The sequence below is a fragment of the Suncus etruscus genome, chromosome 2 (genome assembly GCF_024139225.1).
Source record: "Suncus etruscus isolate mSunEtr1 chromosome 2, mSunEtr1.pri.cur, whole genome shotgun sequence".
Taxonomy (NCBI): Eukaryota; Metazoa; Chordata; class Mammalia; order Eulipotyphla; family Soricidae; genus Suncus; species Suncus etruscus.
In genome coordinates, this window is record NC_064849.1 from 37,927,178 (window position 1) to 37,934,117 (window position 6,940).

The 6,940-nt window shown below is 38.6% G+C and overlaps 1 non-coding gene across 1 annotated transcript; it reads right to left on the reverse strand.

Moving 5' to 3' along the window:
- Window positions 1-2,546: 2,546 nt before the first annotated feature.
- On the reverse strand, window positions 2,547-2,705 carry LOC126002850 (U1 spliceosomal RNA). Its single transcript, XR_007493467.1, has one exon. It is a non-coding gene; the product is annotated as a U1 spliceosomal RNA (small nuclear RNA).
- Window positions 2,706-6,940: the final 4,235 nt, after the last annotated feature.

Consider the following 6,940-nt stretch of genomic DNA (forward strand, 5'->3'; position numbering starts at 1 on the left):
TTAAAGAGTCCATCTCTCTCTTTGTTTTTCTGCCATTTGAATTACTAAATGTCTAGGTGTTGTTCTGTTAGGGTCTATTATTTTTGGCACTCTTTTTGCCTCTTGGATTTGTAGAGAAGACTCTTTCCTAAGGGTGGGAATATTCTGCACCACTGGGCTTATTACTCTTGACTTTGTGCTCAAGGATCATTCCTGGTGGTGTTCAGGGTCTACCTGGCATAACTGGGGTCATACCATACCTCTGGCCCCTGTTAGAAAGTTTTATTCTATTAACATTTATTAAGGTTGCCACTCCCAGTGACTCTTCCTAGTTCCTGGATTCCCCACCCTACATGGAAAATCTGAAATAGTAATAATAGTTAAAGTATTAGTAATGAGTGGTTCTCATAGTGTGGTCCCTCGGCCAGAGTCAGCAAATGGAAATTTGATTGAAATGAAATATCTTGGGCTTCACCTTTCAACATTCTGAATCAAAAACTCATCATGGTTCCAGAAATTCTAGCAATGTTTTAACTGATCATGACTTTCTAATGGTCATTCAAGAATAGACACATTAAAAAATTGAGTGAGCTTTACCCTTATGGATGCAAATTTTTCTGGAGGAAATTTTCATAAAATTGTCATGAAAAACATGACACTTAGACCACAAAAGTAGAACACCAGGGATACACACAGTAGGTGGTCTGAGCCTTAGGGTCATGCACCTGGGTAGCCATCTATTATAGGTTTTACTTTCTGTGTGCTCCATCCATGGCAAGAAGCATAAAGTAGAAAAGGGAAAGGAAGATCTATTTTCTTCCCTTCAAAATGTTATTATGGTCCAGGAGGAGCACTTGCCTTTCATGTGGCCAACCCATTTTCAATCCCCAGTATCTCATGTGGTCCCTTGCACACTGCAATTGCTGAGTGCAGAACCAGGAGTACAGAAATTGAGCACTGTCAGATGTGGTCCCAAAACTAAACAAAATAAAAAAAAAATACTGTTTAGGGGCCAGGAATGTGGCTCAGTGGAGAACACTTGTCTTGCATGTGTGAGTTCTTGGGTTGAATATCCTGTACCACTGAAGGAAAAATTACGTTCAAAATTTTTAGCTCATAAAGCCGGAGCAGTAGCACAAGTGGTAGAGCATCTGCCTTGCACGTGCAAACCTAGGACGGATTGTGGTTCGATCCCCCAGTGTCCCATATGGTCCCCCAAGCCAAGAGCGATTTCTGAACACATAGCCAGGAGTAAACACTGAGTGTCACTGGGTGTGGCCCAAAAACAAACGAACAAAAAAACTAACAAAACATTTCTTTTTTTTTTTTAGCTTTTTTTTTTTTTTTTTTTTTTTGGTTTTTGGGCCACACGTGGCAGTGCTCAGGGGTTACTCCTGGCTGTCTGCTCAGAAATAGCTCCTGGCAGGCACGGGGGACCATATGGGACACGGGGATTCAAACCAACCACCTTATGTCCTGGATCAGCTGCTTGCAAGGCAAACACTGCTGTGCTATTTCTCCAGGCCCAACAAAACATTTCTTAGCTCATAATACTTGATATTTGTTTTTACAATGAGAATGCCTCTCATTCTACTAGCCACTAGCCATAATCAGGGTATAAAGAGAGAAGAATTAAGAAAGTCACCTAAAATTTCAAAATATATCTCTTAGGCCAGAGAGAGATCAATGGACCAAGTGTATGTACTGAAGATGGAAGGCCTGAGTTCAATTCCCTGTGTGGAATGGTTTCTCAGCCCCACAAGGAGCACAGAGCCAGGACTAACCCCAAAGCCCTGCAGAGTGTGGCAACCCCCAAAGCAATAAATATGTTTCATCTCCTCCTTCTGACATTGTTAATATAGCAATGTGGAAGTTCTATCACAAATACCTTAAAAAATCCTGTTTGTAATTTCATTCTACTTCTATCCTCTCCTTTCTCCATAAACCCAACCCTCTTAGCTTGTAGATGTAGTGAAAACTACCTGGACAAACTAATTTTCTATCCTCTAGTTCTTATAAACAGGTACTAATACTTAGTACTGTCCTCTAGTACTTACAACTACGGTTTACACTATATGGTAACATATTATTTCTGTTCGAAAAGATTTTATGTTTTAAGTTTTCACATGATAGAAATAACCCGTGAAAAGCTCAGACTAAATGCAAGCCAGAGTTATACTGTGTCCTGGAAATTTCAAGAACTATAAAATCTGGAGACTAAAGACCTAAGTCTCCTATTCATGTTAACATTATCATCTTATCAAGGAATATTGGGGCCAAATAACTGAAGTTGCCAAGAAAAAAACAGGTATTCACATTCCAACCCTGAAACTTTATAAAACTCACCTGAAAATAATAGATGAGTTAATTCACTTGAGTGAAAATATAAAAGGTCCTTTGATGAAGAGCCACTCTTGAGCTTGAGCATAATTTATGTTTCTCTATTTCTTTCCTGGTCTGATTCTGGGGTTATTTTTCAATTTGTTTATTCTTTCAGCAAAGGATAAGTAGGGCAGGGGAAATGGCAAATTTTAGTGTAAATTCTATTATTAAACATATTTTTTTATTTTAGTGCAAACGCAGTCCCTCATTACCTCAAATTATGCAGTCAAGTTTCCCACATTTGAGAAAATCGCAGGGGTCAGCACATCTGGAGTGTAATGGATAAGCCTCACCCTGGGAAAACCACCCTCGTGATCATGCTATTTCCCCTTCCAGGTAAGTATTTAATAATTCTTTTAAAAGGTCTAAAAATGAGACCACTTCCAAGTATAAATATGATTCATGTAAGGATGTGGATGGCATTTCAAATATATATGGAATTGAAGCAAACAAAAATAGGATGAGGCCAAGGATATATCTCAATGGTAGCATATACATAGGACCTTAGTTTTGAGCCCTGGCGCTAGGAATCAAAAAGAACTCAAAGTAAAAAGTGTGTGCTGGTTTCTTAATTCAATAAAAATTAAACAACAACAACAATAGCATGGAGCCAGAGAGATAGCACATGGTGAGGCATTTGCCTTGCATTTGAGGCCGACCGGGACTGACCCGGTTCGATTCCTGGCATCTCATATGATCCCCTGAGCTTGCCAGGTGCGATTTCTGAGTGCAGAACTGGGAGTAACCCGTGAGCATTCCCGGATGTGGTCCAAAAACTAATCAATCAATCAATCTTAAAAAACAACAATTACAGTATGTATGTGTACAGTTTGTGTTAAAAAGTATTTAAAAACTATGATTGCACATAAATATTTTAGGAAAGATATACAAAAACTAATAGTTTGAATCATCCCTAAAAAAAAAAGTGAGTGACAGGGGGCCGGAGAGATAGCACGGAGGTAAGACATTTGCCATTCATGCAGAAGGATGGCAGTTCGAATCCCGGCATCCCATATGGTCCGTCCCCCCCCACCCCCCACCCCCCGAGCCTGCCAGGAGCAATTTCTGAGCAAAGGTAGTAACCCCTGAGTGCTGCCAGGTGTGACCCAAAAACCAAAAACTGAAAAAAAAAAAAAAAAAGTAAGTGACAGAAAAGGTAAAAAGAGTTTTCAAAGGATATTCTTTCACATTTCTTGAATTTTGAGCCTTGTGCCTGTGTGCCCTCCCTTTTAAATTAAAAAAATATTTTTTAAAAGCTACATTTGTTTTAATGTCCTGTCTAAGATTTCAGAATTTCAGTCCTTTCTTTTAATAGACTTCATGATATAATAGAAAGACCATTGTTTTTGGAGGATTTTTCGGTTTGGTTTTGTTTTAAAAAGACCTGGTTCCAAAACCTGGTCTGCTAGTTTTGTGACCTTGGCCAAATTCCTTAAATTTGGGATCTCAGTTTGGGCATCAATAAACTCAGTATAACAAAAGCTACTTTGTGAAGGTTAGACATGTAAAACTGTCCTGTGCTTACTTAAGGGGAGCTATTATTTTGTGAATTTTAATCATTCTCTTATTCGACCACCAATTATGTCTTGGATGGTTACTAAAGAAACCCGAAGTAGGAATGAGTTCTAAGAGAGTCTTAACTAGTAAGACTAATAAGTTGAGACTGATAAAAGTAGTCTCAACTCCTTTTGTGGAAAAAAAAAAAAAAACAAAACCTATCTTTTAAAAGGCAAAGTATTCAGGTTCTCTTGGGGCAGTGGGGTGGTATCTTTAGGTGCAAAAGCCTAAGTGCTTTTTAAATGATTTTAAAAGATTGTTCCAAAAGATCAAGATCATTTAATGATAGTTAAAAGCCACAAGGCAATTTCATATTAGTTCACCCAATTTTGCGGCTTTTACTCTCCTGTTCCTACTGCTGTTTCTTGGAACTGCTCACTCCAACAGAGTAATAGAAAACACTGAGCCCTTTGCTTTAGGCTTTATGCCTCCTGGAAGAGACATATTAACACTGGGCCTACCTGAGATCCTGTTGAAGAGTTATGTTGAAGGGTTTTGGAGCAGATTTTACTGGTCCACTAGCCTCATTTTTGATAGATTTTGTTTCCCAGACTGACAGTATTTGCATATTTTCTTGGTGACAGGGCTTTTATTGCCAACCTCAATAATATTTTCTCCTATTTTGTGTGCTATCTTTTGATTTTTCTGGATGTTATAGTTTGTAGCACCAAATTTAACATTCCTATTAAGTTCAATTTACCAAATTAATGTGGGAGGCTTCTTCCAGTGATTCTCAGCAAACAGTTCAATACCGCACAGTCTCTGTGGTGCTGGGTATTACCTTGGGACATCCAGTAATGACCTGGAGCTACGGGGCCACAGCTGGTAGTTCATAGGGGCTTCCAGGGCTATGCCCAACAGTGCTCAGGAGACCCTGTGGTGCTGGAGATCAAACCTAGAATGCCACATGTCAGGCAAGTGCCTTAACCCCTGTACACTTTCTCCAGCCCCAGAATGATATTTTTCTTTCCCATTTTTATTGAGGAACCATGATCTACAGTACATTTAGTGATAAAATCATGTATACATCATTACGATACTACACCTACCACCACTGTTCACTGTCCCAAAGACACCTTCCATGCCTCTGGTAAGCTCAGTTCTATAAGCCAACTCTCCTATTTGGTTGTCATTACCTTCTCTGCCCCCAATGATTTGAAATGCAGATGATAATGCCATGTCCCTAAACCTTAAACAAGTTTCAGATCTAGCGCTAGTCTCTACATTATCTCCATGTTGGTATTCCTTTTAGAATTTCAAAATTATTCAGCTGCTCCTGCCAAAACCACTTTCCCTTCTACCTGTTGCTTTACTATTTCTTTTGCTTATGTTATCCTTGTTTTCTCTAAATCCATTCTGACCATCTACTGAAAGCTCCCTCTTATACACCACTTCTACATAATCTCCATGCAATGCAGGTCTCTCATGCTCTTCCACAGGACTAGGCCCAGTTCTATCATATTCCTTTTAGTAACACCAGTCCAGCACAATGCTTGGCTTATGTTAGAATCTTTATATTGGATTAAATAAGAAATTGATTAAAAGAATTAATGAATGAATAGTGATTGGACAGAGAATTTGTGACATGATAAAGGAGTGTCAGGCAAAGCTTTAGCCCTCAGGTACGGTAATAAAATAGACATTTCAAAGTTAGCAATGAACATGATGAACTTTTATTTTTATTTGTTTGGGCTACACCCAAAGACCACACTCCTGGCTCTGTACACAGAAATTGCTCCTGGCAGGCTCGGGGACCATACAGGATGCTGGGGATCGTACCCAGATCTGTTCTGGGTCAGCTACGTGCAAGGCAAACACCCTACCACTGTGTTATTACGCCAGCCCTGGTGAACATTCTTTCTAAGGCCATTGTAAGTGATTATTTTATTATTCTTCCCTTTTACCTCTGCTCAGACTTCTGCCTGAGGTTCAGGATTTTGATTTATTTAAAATATAACAGTAACAGGCAAAAAGAAGGTATTCTATCTTCATTGTTCAAATACTAAAATGAGGTTCAGAGATCTAAATGACTATTTCAAGGCCTCAATGCAATCTGGTGACATTTGGCCTAAAAATATCACATTTTCTGTGTCTGACATCGAAATAGAGACACTATTTCAAAATTGTTTTTATGATTAGACAAAGTCTATGATTAGAATGTCTCACACAAGGAAAAAAAAACAAAAACAAATCCTAAAAAGTTCCCATTTTAATTTTAGCAGATTTCAGAATCTGAGGTAATGATGTTTTTATCAGAATAGTTTGCCTTATATAAATAGATTCCAACTAATATCATTAAAAACTAAATTACTAAAAACAAAAACTTTGTATCAACAGACTGCCAACTATGTATCATGGAAATCCAAGTTTCCTTAAGTTGGTCATTCTCCTTTCTTTGACCATAGCTCTTCCAAATAGCTTCCCAGCAAAGCCATGCATCTTCCTTTAAACATTATGTTCATCTTAAATAACTAACACCAATTAATTTTCTGTGACAAGAGTCATCTTTAACCAGACTGTCATTACTTCTAAATGCAGGGTGTTTCTCAGTGAGTGCTTTGGCAGAGATAATCCTCTCTGGGGTCTGGGTGTGACCTCATCATCTCATCAATGAGTATTACTGAATCCAGGAAATACTTTGGGTGGAACGAGGCTGACTTCATTTTATATCAGTCATAATCATCTAAGTGTGAGACTTTTGGTCATTTTAAGAAAATGTCCACAGACTTTACTCAAAAAAAAAAAAAAAAAAAACCAGAGGGATAGTACAGTGGGTAAGGCACTTACTTTGGATGTGCCCAATCCAGGTTTAATACCCAGCATCCCATAAAGTCCTCTAAATATCACCAGGAATGATTCTTGAGTACAGACCCATGAGGATTCCCTGAGCATTGCTGGGTGTGGCCCCCAAACCAAGCCAAACTAACTTCTGTGCAGTGTTGCCTCATTCTATGGTAACAAAAAGCAAAATATAGAAAAAAAATTGTTTTCCCCAAGTGGGAGAGTCATAGTAAATATGTGA